Genomic DNA, 12,836 nt, shown 5'->3' on the forward strand with positions numbered 1-12,836 from the left:
GAGAATCATCAATTCCAGCTTCACACTTGGGATTTTGAATTGAAAGAACTATAGCATCAGCCCTTGCTCCACCAACAGTATTCGTATCGGGAAATGCAGCTGAGGATGCTTCTATATCCTATCTATGTTTATGAATCTCTTTCTTCAAATTCTGCTTTTGATGCTTCAGTTGATCCTTCAGCGGACCTTTCTTCTACAATCTATTCCCACCTTTAGCCCTGGGATTTGAAAAAGCAAATTCCGAAGCTTGATCGGTATCATAGCCTGGGACTTGAAAAGCTTGTTCAACCCGCCGCTACAATGCCCTTCTCGATGATTATTGAGTTGGTTCCGCAGCTTCCCGTTCATTCAACCGAGCATCTTTGAGTTGAGCTTGCTTAGCAGGACTTGTTTATATAGCTGGCATTGGGTCAAGTCAAGATTCGAAACTTCATATCTGATCCCCGGTACAAGATGCATTTAACATCTATCTCGCATCCATCGAGAGCCATACTAAGTCTTTCCTCACTCGATCTGACAGTTCAGTTCCCTTTGTATCTGACGTTACAAACTAAGTAACTCGTCCAGCTGAACTCGACCTGAGGGAATTAGGGTGCATCCCCCCTCTGAGGTCACCTAGTTCGCTTCGCCACATTGATTTCAAAAGGATCTGCACTCACCCTTTAACTCACAGAATTGGGCAAACCACGCCGGAGAATGCAAGCTGAAAGGGGCTGCGCAAAGCCTTCGGTGTGTAAGCGCACGCCAGATAGGAGCACACGTGGGAATACGCGCGAGGCGACCGAAGGGAGGGAATGATTTTCATCGGGCTTTTACCATGTTCCTTAAAGGAATTGCAGGATGGTTGGACGACTTCGAGTACTGTTGAGTAACGATATCCTTTGTAGTCGGGAACCACTGGTTCGCTTACACGAATGAGCTTGCCGGCATCAGCTGACTGGTTGTTACGAAGCTTGTGTACCCGGGCGGATGCATCCATGTTTCTTTTCTTTCCATTTCCAGATGGGAGCTATAAGCCTGCTATCGAATCCAAAATGGTTTGTTGGCTGTGCTGTGACTGCACCGGGGTACCACCAGAAAGAGGAAAGATGTCGTCCTTATTCGGACGGGTTGATTACTTCGATTATTTTCTTTCGCAAGCATTACGAAACGATAGTTCTCACTACCAGATTTCTCTTCCTATGAATGATTCCGAAGCATCGATCAACTCAACAACGCATTGTGTCCGGCAAAGGTGGGGAGCTAACGAGGATATTGTCAATCAAGCTGATTAAATCATCTCTGGGCCCAATTGGCATTGGTGGCCGAGGCCTCTTTCCTTTCGTTAACTTTCGTTAAGCATAAAAGAAAATCCAAGGAGTCTGGAGCTACGGATACGATTGAGAAAGAAAGATGATGTCTCATGTCCTGCTTTCACTTTTTTGAGTACATCCATAGTGTGGAAGTAAGTCATCACAGCAGTGCCTGACTTGACTTTTATTTTGAGTCCTGAATAATATAATTGAATTTCTTTTTCCAATCCATTTCTGGATAATTCATTTCCCATTTATCTGATTTCATGGATGCGAAAAAAGTCAAAAGATTCTTTTTTCATTACATCTAGAGTCCGCATTGCCATACGAATCGGCATCGGCCAAACCATTTATAGCCTCCTCTTTCTTCTTTTCTTCCTAGCAAACACAAACAGATCTAACAGTTTCTATCGAACCAACCGATTATTCTGTTTCTGGCCTACTTTCTTTTTTTACACCTTAAGCGTGACAGGCTGTCCTGCATGGTTCGAAGGTTCTTTTTTGTCCATTCACCAACCTTGAAATGAGAAATTTGATCTACCCGAGGAATCAGTCCCAGAGGTTTCATAGTCCTAATCTTAAGCTGTTGTTTCAGACGTCGAACCAACATCTCAGGTTTCTTTTTAGCCAATGGATCCTGCCGTTTCTAACGAATCAACAACGCCCCTTTCTTTCGAATCAAAGGAGCAATCAAACTAAAGCGCTAACGCGAGGTCTTACAGAGCCTCGCCTAGCGCGAAAGGGTTGGTGTGGCCATGCGGGCCGTTGCTTCTTCCTCTGCGTATGGGTTCGGTCCTCCAAGGCCTGTGAGAGCTCTCTTCGCTAATGTAGGAGTCCCGCCTGACGGAACCACATATCATGGGAATATTCTCCGCTACTGAGACTACCCGAGCTAATCCACCGCCCTTCTCATTCCTAGCCGCAGCTGCTCTTGCGCCATCCGTTTGTGGTTTTTAAGTAACCAACCCAACAACACCAGTCCTCGACTCTATGGGTTTAGAACCAAAATCAATAGGAGCAGAGGGACAGACTCTCTTACCATAACCGGAAGAGGGGAAGGTTGGTCGCGAGGAAACATCAACATCAGCATCGGCATCCGAATCATCATAAGAATACGAAACAGGAGAATCTCCTCACTATAGTGTATTCAAAATCTCTAACTAAGATTCTCAAATCAAATAAGATAAATGTTCAATAGATTCAGGTAGCCTACTAGAGTCTAGTAAGTAGGCGAACAGCTATTAGTAGTGACTTCTTAGGTTAGGCGAACAGAAAGCACCTTTCTATTAGGCAGGGGAGTTTGTTAAAGCAGGGAGCCCTCTGGACAAGCAAGGAGTCAAAAAAGGTGCCTTGATATGTGTCACGGCTGGACAAAGGCCTGCCAGAATCCATAATCCTCTTAGTTCCAGGCATACCATTTAGTATCCTGGACTATGAAAGGGTGCCGTTCCCTTCGGGTGCATGATCCGCCACGAACATGGACACCTATCACGAATGTGCCCAAGAAGGATCGTGGAAAGTGAAGAGACGAAGGAAGAGACCCAGCGAGCAAAAGAGGGACCTTCAGATGAGCAGACACTGCCGGCTATTGTTATTGCCCCGCGAGCAAGAGAGGGGCTATCCTAAGTCCAAACACCGCCCAAAGATCCGAAGGAAGGTTCTTTCTTGCAGCAAGGAGTGGGAATCAGAAAGAAAGCCCAATGAATAGAAAAAAAGGAGAAAAACCGCCCAAGCCCGAACAGACGCAATCCCGGCCTTGGGGAAGGTAGCAGCCGAGGAGACGACCCTGACTCCCATAACCATACTATAATATTAAGAATTATAGCCACCTGGCGAAGAAAATGAACAGGTTTCTGGTCCGTAGGGACCGGCGCTACAGGATTTAACAGTAGTGAAAAATCAAAAAAGAGAAGCGAGAAAGCGAAGTGTAGAAGTTATAAAGAGAGTATAGGATTGAACTCTTTCTGGGTGAGCTGTGTGAAAACGATGATACGGTTTCTCACTACAACTTTTTAATCGTGCGCGAAGGAAAAACCAATGGAACTGTGTAGATATGGCCCAGGAATAGCACTACTAGATTTATACAGATTAGGCTCCTAAGGTTAAGGTCCAATTACATGTTCTACTGATCCATCTCATCTCTAACCCAGTTTCGGCAGTACTGGGACTACTGACTAGGCTTTTCACGAGTACCATCCCAAGGTAGATCTCTTACCGCTAGCTATCTATGGCCCATCTATTTCACATGGAAAAATCACCCAGTGGTATACGAACTATCTGGTGCGAAAAGGTGAGGTAATTGCTAGATTTATCCTTCCTATGATGCATCCTTACTCAAAATACTACATTCTACTTATTGGAAGGGATATGAACACATAAACTGATAGCAGCGCTTCTGGGTTCTGACTGATCCTCCTTTTTATCGAGAAGAAGAAGACAGGTAATCATTAGATTTTGCGAAACTGCTTCTTCCTATTTTCTCGCGTACTGTAGGCACTTGATTACCTACAGCGGGAGGAAACCCTTCTTCGTTTAGGATAGGGCACAAAATAGGAAGCAAGACTAACTGGACAGCCGAGTCCTACGGAAGGAAAGCACTCAATTGAAAGGATTCGAATGATAACGTTAGATAGGCACAACTTGACTCTTACAACCGGAAGAGAGGGAAGACAGACAAGGAGACAAAAGGGTGCAAGGAGAGCAATAGAAAGTTAGAAAATTGAAGCTCAAAATTCAATTTAAATTGTAATATGTTTTATTTATGAAAGAATGAAATTCAATTCATTTCTTCAATTCTCATTCTGAAATAAAACAAAGAAAGAAAAAGAATGCCAAACGCTTGCTAAGTCACGTACGGCGGGCAGTGAAAACGCGAGATAAGGCTGCAAGTGCCCCCCTCTTACTACAAGCTGGCTCGCATCGCTTTGAGCGCTTCGCTCGCAGGCGTGAGCGCAGGAAACAAGCCTACGCTTTTTGGCCTATTCTTGCTGGATTCCCCTGCATGATCGGTAGGTCCGCTAGAAGTGCCTCAGCTAGTGAAGTAGTTGAGCCTCGAAAGCCTACTTACCAACCAAACTTGCGATCGTCGGTAGCCGCAGAACTCGTTTAGGTGGCTGTTCGCCTTTGGATCTTCACTTCAATAGTTGTCTAAGATAGCAGCGGCGGTAGATTGGGGAATGCTAATCTAATAGAGGAATTCTAATCTTTCCAGGAAAGCCTCTTCTTTCTGGTCTCCATCAAGTGGATTCTTCACCTGGACAAAGATAAGGAGAGGAAGAGATAGAATTCTGGAGAGAATTGATCGTATGCTAGTAAGTGAGGAGGCGCTGTCTTTTGTCAAGGTCAAACGTCAAGTGATTCCTAATTCTATATCTGACTTCCGCCCGGATTAATCAGTCTCCTACCCTTGGTCCTATCCCGTCCCGTTCAGATTAGAACGGAACTGGCTCATTCACCCCGAATGCAGGGAGCAATCAAACTCAAGCGCGAAAGCCGTAGCGCGTTTGGCATTCTTTTTCTTTCTTTTGAAATTCAATTTCATTCATTGTAATTTCATTCTTTGATTTTCGATACAGATAGGTACACTGAACACCAACCCAATCTCGACAATCAAAGTACAAGCAACGGGGTAAAATAGATTTAAAAAGAAGAAGAATTATACATATAATTCGTTCAAAAAGGAATTTAGAAATGAGAATTCAAGAAAGAAATGTAAAGAATTTCAGAAATTCTAATGAAAGAAATAAGACATCCTTGCAAATTCATTCATCAATTTAGAAAGATAATGAAAGAATGAAATGCAAATTCATTCATCAATGAGAATGAAAGAAAGAAGACATCTTAGCCAAGTAGAAAGAAAACATCTTGCGTTTTCAGGCTTGAAGCGAGCCAGAAAGCGCTCAAGCCTCCGCCTATGAAAAGCCGTTGCGCCCCTTTGATTTCAGTTCGGTCAGGCCGAAAGGGCCTATACCTATCTATTCACATTACCTGGACCCGTGGATTCAGGGTCTTCGGAAGCTTCGTCTCTACCTTGAGATTCGGCAAGTGACCTAGGTAAATGATTACTCTTCTACGGTCTCAGTCCGGAATGAGGCTTTAGCTGCTGCTTTGGATGCTGCTGCGGGAAATGCGACTTCGGAAGAAAAGAAATATCTTATTTCGAGAGAAACTAGAACTATGGGTTCAGGAAAAACCGAGCCCGAGAGCTTACTTGCAGCTTTAGTGCCCGCTTAGCTATTATTAGAATTATTCTCATAATTCATTCTAATTATAATAAAAAAAGAAAAAAGAGATTCCTTGGGATTGTTCTTGGGCTTGGCGAGGCATTCTTCGTGTTAGGGACTTCGCTACATGGTGTATCCGACATCTCATTGGAGATGGGTCCACCACTAATTTATGGTTCGACCCGTGGCTCCCGGTGGGCCGCCTTATTGATTCTTTTGGGGATAGATTACGCAATGATACCGCTTTGTCTAGTGTTGCGAAGGTCTCGGAAATTATTGAAGAAGGGCGGTGGGGAAGGTAGATAGCGAGCGAGTGGGTCAAGATGTGGGAGGACTTCACTGGCAAAGAGTGAGTTGCCGGGGTAGGGGAATGAGTTTCAACAGAATATGAAGGGAAAGGGAAGGAGAATTGAGCAAGCTTTGAAGGTCACAGGCTACACTTAGCTATTATTCTCAGATATCATTCATATTATAATGTTATGTTCTTTGCCCTACTGTTTGAAGTCTGGCTTTCTTCATAAGTCATCAAGGATCTTAGCCAAACGGTGACCGGCTTTCGCGAAAGCACTTTGGGCGCAGGTTTCTCGATCAACTAGCTTACTAAATGAAGAAAGACACTGTTATTATATACGAAATTAAGATAAGATAGAGAAGAAGAAGCACGAGTTGAACGGAGCGAGGAGCAGGAGCGCAGTGCGTGCCCGAGAGCAGTAGCAAGCATGAGCCCGAGAGCTTACTTGCAGCTTTAGTGCCCTATCGCGTATGCCCGTGAGCTTACTTGCAGCTTTAGTGCCCGCGAAGCTTTCGGGAAGAGGGGTAGTCTTGTGCGTAAGCATAGCAGATTGAGATCGAGGCTTAGAGATGTGGCACTCATCATAATGATTGAGAAAGGCAGGAGTCAGCCGCACAAAGGCTACTAGCTTGAAGAAGCGAAATGGTAAAGGTCCCTTCCCTCAGTTACTTCCTTGCCTTCCCTTACCCAGCTTGAAGTGAAGTTACTTGCTTCTCAAAGCGAAGCGAGCCAGCTTGACTCCATAGGGGGGCTTGTGCGCTTACTGCAGAGTAAAGGGGCTTGTGCGCTAGAAGTGTGCGTAGCTTGCTGGGGGTGGTCAGAGATGGATCGGGAACTAGCTCTTTGGATGGGGAAACGTGATGTCCCAATCATTGGATATAAGAAAGCGATCTAACCTGCGCTGAATGTTTGCTTCACCTTGCTTTTGGTCTAAGTATAGTCAGATCCACCCAGAGGAAGCTCAACCAGACTGGCCACCAGAATGAAGTCAGCAAACTCCTCCATGCTACAAAAAATGCCTTTTCTGCCACCCTTTTTTATCCGCAAGAAGAAGGGTCGTGTGAAATCCCCACCCACACACCAAGGGAGAGATTACAACTGACGCACGGATAGCAGTTCTTCCCATAAGAGTCTACGCCCAGCTGGAGAGGTGAGGGCAGAATAGCAGAGCAAATACGCGTATTAGTAGCATAGCAAAGCAAAAATGTGTTCCGTAACTCGCACTGCGCTAACGCCCTTATTAGAGTAAAGGCGAGGCGCTCATTCCTTTGCTTGTTTGGCTAAAATGACTTTTTGAACTTGCCTTGTTTTGAAATAGATATGAAAATCTGAATCTTTCAGAAGCTGGCATCGCTAGTTGACTCCTCCTCGTCGACAGCCAGCAGTTGCCGGCCTAGCCTTCCTTGCCTTCAGCCTAGCAGCCTTGTCTTAGCTAGCCCTTTCGGACTAGCAGACTTGCTTTCCTCGCCTTGCTCCGGTAGATATGCAAGAGCAGTGTGATTGCGGGCTCGGTTATCGAGTTTGCCTCCTCTCTCTTTACTCATCTTATGTTTCGATATTAGTTATTCAAGGACTGTCCCCTTCCTTTACGGTCTGTCTCCCCTCTCCAGCTCAATAACACAGCTAAACGCGCCAGCGCACTTAAATATAAGCTTAATTAACGCGCACATCTTTCTTTCTATCTCCTCTCCTTCCTGTGCTTCTTCCATTCCCCCCGTGTGGAAGTCTGTCTTTCTTCGCTGCTCCTGCTCGTCAAGTAGGCGCTTTCTGCTCCGCTGTTCCAGTTAAAGCGGAGGGTTGCTGCTCTAGTACTTGTGTGTTCTAATTGAATGGTTATTCAAGATTCCCTCCTCACTCACTAAAAGAACTGGATTTATGCTCTATCTTAGCTGCTCTAGTAACAGTTCTATCTGGGTGGGTTTTCGCTGTGAAAGTCAGATAAGAGTCTAGTTGCGAACCTGGAAGCCTGCTGATAAAGGAAAGAAAGGGCTTCTCTTATAGTTCGAGAAGATAGATTAAGAAATAAAGCAAACAAGCGCTAACATCAAAGCTTTAATAAGGAAGGGCTGGAGTCGACTTCACTCTAGTAAGGAGAACGAGAACAGAACTGGATCTCTACTCTGCCTTTGCAGCTCATAAAGTCAGAATAGTTGCCAACCGGCGTACTCCTATAAAACAAGTAAAAGGAGCCGTCTCAGTATTGAAAAAAGCACTTGAGCCCAGGGTTTCCGCCCCTTACAGCTGTGTTCTTATTTCTCTTTCTCTCCGCCGCCTTCTTTGTTCTCTCCTTTGCCGCTCCTCAGCGCTTTTCAGCTAAAGTGTTAGGCTGTAGTCAAGAGAAAATCACTGCAGCTCTGGGCTTCTATCGGTTAGCAAGTAATCTGCCCTTCCCGCTCTTCCGGAAGTCAGTACTTTCCAGCATCAGATAGTAAAGGATAGAAAGAGAAAGAACCAGCGCACGCGCACTCAAATAAGAGCTCTATTAAGGAATGGCATGGGTCTTCTTCTATATGGGTGCTGAAATTCTCTCCCCTGACCTGACAGTAACATCACTAAACTATGTCTTAGCGGAAAGTCAGAATCACTAAACTCTTTCTGCTCTGCTCTAGTATTGGTACTAGAACTCCCACCAGCAAGCACCACACTAACAGCATAAAAGCTTCTTTAACAAAAACAAAGGGCAGCTGCTAGGCTAGAATGAGTCTTATTCTTTATCTTGCTCTCCCGGTTATGAAATTCCCTTCCCGTAAAGTGGCTCTAGTCAAGAGTCAAGTCAAGAGAAATTCTCTTCCCGGATCTATCCCTTCTTTCTTGCGCTCGCCCTATTAGATAAAAGATTCGACTTCTTCCCCTTTGCTGCTCTTCAGCGCTTATCAGCTAATGTATTATTCCTTTCCATTGTTCTTATCTCTACTTTTAGTACAGATTCCTTCGCTTTTAGTGCTACTAGAGCTAGAGTCAACTTCTCTTCTGATTTTTTCTTATGGATGGAGTAGTCTTCCCTTCCCGGGGATCTCCCTGTACTAGATAAAAGAGAAATTCTTTCCCGCGGTTGTGAAATTAGATTGCTCACTGAAACGCTTTCCAGCCCAGCCCTTCAAGTACTAAACTAAATAGGGGCGCTAGAAGTACGCTTTCACTTGATCTAGATTAACGCTAACGAGTAGACTGTTTTCTTCTCTCCTTTGCTGCTCTGAAAGCAATTGGAAGCGCAAGCACGAAGCTCTTCTAAAAGCGCGGTACCAGTACCAATACCAACACTAAGATAAGAGCTCTTTTGAGGAACACACACTGCTAAACTTATCGCAAGCAACGGCGGAAAAGCAGCGAGCCTCTATAGGCTTAATTGAAGCTGCCCGGGCTAATAATCTAAGCTCTTAGTTCCAGCGGGTTTAAACCTTATCTTGGTTGTTAAAGGACACTGCTCTCTCTTTCTTGTTCTTTCCCCCATACGGTAATTATCTTTCTTATTTCAGATTCCCTCCTTACCAAAACTTGAGATATCCATCCGGGTATTCCTTCCTTACTAATAGAACTGTATCTCCCTCTGCCTGCGCTGATAAAAGCACTTTATCTTCGCGGCTATCGGTTTGTTTTCTTCTTTCCTGCCCGTACTGCTGTGTTGTATCGGTTCCCTTCCTGTGGAACTGGAGTAGACTTCTTTCCTACGCGTACTGTGGTTCAAGTAAGCTTTGTCTGCGCTGCTCTTCCAGTAAGCGCCTCTCAAAGTAAGCCTATCTCTGATAATAAAGTAAGAGAAAGCAAGCACTAAACTCAAACCAGAATTAAGGAAAGGGCATAAGCTAAGCACTCAAAGAAAACCTGCTTTCAGGAGTGGGAACAGCACCAGATTCGACTTCTTTCTTTCCTAGTCAATAGAAAAGAACTTGATCTCACCGGACTCTGCATTTAGTCGACTTATTTCGCACTGCGCCAGCGCACTAAACTCAAAGCTTATGGCAGCAGCTAGAGTCACTCCAGTATTCATAAAAGAAAGAAGTGCCCTAAATTAGTTCTTTTCTCGCGCTTCTGCACTCGATATAGGTTCCTTTCCTCCCCTAGAACCTAAAACGGGATCTTACCCTACAAGAACCCGCGTACTGCAATGAGTAGACAGTGACAGCTATCACAGTTAAAAAAGAGTATTCACAGGTTCAGTTATGGGATATGGAAATTCTCTTACCTGAAAGTGGATCTAGCCTTGAGACATTATCTGCCCGGCTGGTTAAGTAAGAAACTCTCTTCCCCAGTAGGCTATCCCCTTATCTGCCTGCTTCTGTCGGCTATCGGCAAAGGAATGAGATTCCCATTCCCCTCACGCGCTTCTTCCCTGACTGCTACTGCTAGTCCAGAGATAAGAAATTAGGCTACCGTACATACAGAAAGAAGAACTTTCGTGCGCTCTCCTTGAGAAAGGAAATTATTCAGGCCTATCGGTTCGGTTAAGGAATTAGGTGCCCCTGTCGTCTTTCTTTCAGGTTAGGCGGATGCCCTGTAAGAGGTTGGTTCTACTGTGGTGTCTTGCTTAAGAAAAGAAGTCCCGGTAAAATATATCCATTATGAATTATATACACCCGGATCTTACCTTTCGATTCGAAAAGGGAGCTACCTCGCAGGCAGTACCTTACCCGCTAGCTTAGTTAGAGAAAAGAAAAGTATCCCCCAGCCATAGGCTCAGAAAAGAGATTCCCTTACCCAGTTGTGCGTTAAGCGATTTCCATTCCAGCAGGTACAGGTACAAGAGAAATAAAGAATATTCCCCTCCCGAAGATCAGTCGGCTATCAAATTCCCTGGGTTGGCTATCCAGTTTTCGTCCTTTACCCGGTATGGGTTGACAAATTAGGCTACCCTCCTGTGGTACACAGCTGTTAGCGGTAAAGAACGCCGCCTCCCTTGGGACAGAAGAAAGGGAAAGACGAATCCGGTTCTGTTCTATCGATAAAGGAATTTGATTCCACTACCTTTGATACGTGGGCGATCAAGTAAGATGCCTGCTTCTTTCTGTTGGCTCTGGGTCTTAGGGAATTCTCTTCCACTCCCGTCTATCCTCTTTTCTTACCGAGCGGGAAAGGGTTTTAAGAAAGACGATTCCTGGTACAGAGAAAAGAACTATATCTGCTCTTGCGGTACGTCTTGTCTTGATCAATTTACTCTCCTACCTAAATAATATATATAATTATATATTATAGCGCTTATGCACTCGAAACGAAATAGGTTCTTATTGGGAGAGCCCGCGTACTGCACAGTACTTTAGTTGACAGTGACAGCTATCTGAGTCAGATTAGAAATTAGTATCCCTGGGTTCATCGGTTAAGAAAAGAAATTCGCTACCCCTACCCTCTTTCTTCCCTTTAGGTTAGGCAGATGCCCCTACAGGGGAATTGAGACAAGAGATATTAGATTACCGCCTAGCGGTTCAGCTGTGGGTTAAGCTAAGCAATTATACGCTCCTACCGCGGATCCATCAGTAAAGAAAGAATCTGCCCGGCGGGTTAAGTAAAGTCAGAAATAAGATTACCGGTTCTACCGGTAAAGAAAAGAACGCAGGTGTCCCTCTCGCGGTTCACAGCTCTTATCGGTTAAGCAAAGAGCGCGTCCCTACCTTGGTTCAGTTGTGGGTAGTGGGGAGGTCCCTTCAGTTTTGGGCAGGCTGGTGCCGGTGCCCGGTTCACTGAAGTTAGCAGTGAGGAGAAAGAGCGCTGGTGCCTCCCCTTGGGTTATTCGTGAAAGTGCTATCTTTTATTCCGGGTACATACACGGTACGCTGGTTCCCTTATCGCGGCTCATTCCTATAATGGTAGGTGCAGGTTCCCGAACAGAATCGGTAAAGAAAAGAGCGCCGGGGTTTACTCGTGAAAGGAACTTCGGTGGAGTGAAAGCCTATTTGATGGAAGAAGCAACGGCCCTATTTGCCACACCAACCCTATACGCAGGTGATCTCATCATCTTCCAAGGTGAGATTTGATCTCAGTCGAGCACACTTTCTGAGTGGTTGGGATCGTTCATTTACCCTTGGGATGGACCATGCTGTTGCAGAAATCCTGTAGTCTTTCCTTTCTTATCTTTTTTTTTTTCAAAAAGGAATCTGGTTGATCTTGAAGTTTATCGGGGAGGTGCATGCGCGTTCATCGGCGATGTCTTTTATTCTCCTCCAGGGTCCCATTCTCCATATAAACCGACACGCAATTTGGTTGGAGGCAGATGATCATTCTCTCTGAATTCCTTCCTTATGTACCATAGGCTGAAGAAGCAAGATAGCGTTCGGAGTCGTCCCTTTTTCTTGCCCCCCTTGTTTGATTTGTAGCCTTGCCCCTGCCTTCTTAACCATTTCCGCATGTTAATACAGCCGATTTTGCCCCAAATAGCTTGTTGTTCTATCAGGAGAGCGCCATATCTTGCTGATGGTATCGCCGAGATGCCATTTGCTTTCTGCAGGTCTTTAGACTGATTTCTTTTGTTCTGAGAGGCGACGAGATTGCATGTTATCTTTCTGCTGTAAACCCTTCCGCTTGGATTTGTAGGCACCTCATATTGCCTGGGTGATGCCCCTTTACATGTGATCTTTTCGTGCAAAGTTGCCGTTGTTTCCTTTGAACTGCGGGGTGGCTTTGCCAAAAGAGCTGCTGTCTCACTGTCTAGAGGAGTGATTTGCTGGAAAGATGTTGATCTTCCATTGTACGGACGCCCTGCGCATTTTGCGGCTTTACGGGCCAGTCCGTTTTCTGGTTTTGGGCCTTACTTTGTCGAGGCCCGCTGGTGACTGGTTGAGGTGGTGTTCTCTTCTAGAGCAATGTGAGATAGATTCTGCTGGTGAGCCATTCTGGGTGCTTCTTGTAGAATCACGGCATCTGTGGGTCGCCTTTGCAAAGTAACGGCGTTGGTGCTTTTGGGACCCAGGTCTGTGTTGAGCGTTCCGAGGTCCATCTCGATGACCCGGAAAGTTTTTGGGGCGGATGCGGGCGTTCGCTCGGGTTGGTTGCAGCTTTTGTGCTGCCTTTCGGGATCCATGCTGATGAGCTTTGTGATAG

The sequence above is a fragment of the Aristolochia californica genome, unplaced genomic scaffold (assembly GCF_029961685.1).
Source record: "Aristolochia californica isolate CCGP_79_NKW_82.1479 unplaced genomic scaffold, dmAriCali1.0.hap1 SCAF_85, whole genome shotgun sequence".
Classification (NCBI taxonomy): Eukaryota; Viridiplantae; Streptophyta; class Magnoliopsida; order Piperales; family Aristolochiaceae; genus Aristolochia; species Aristolochia californica.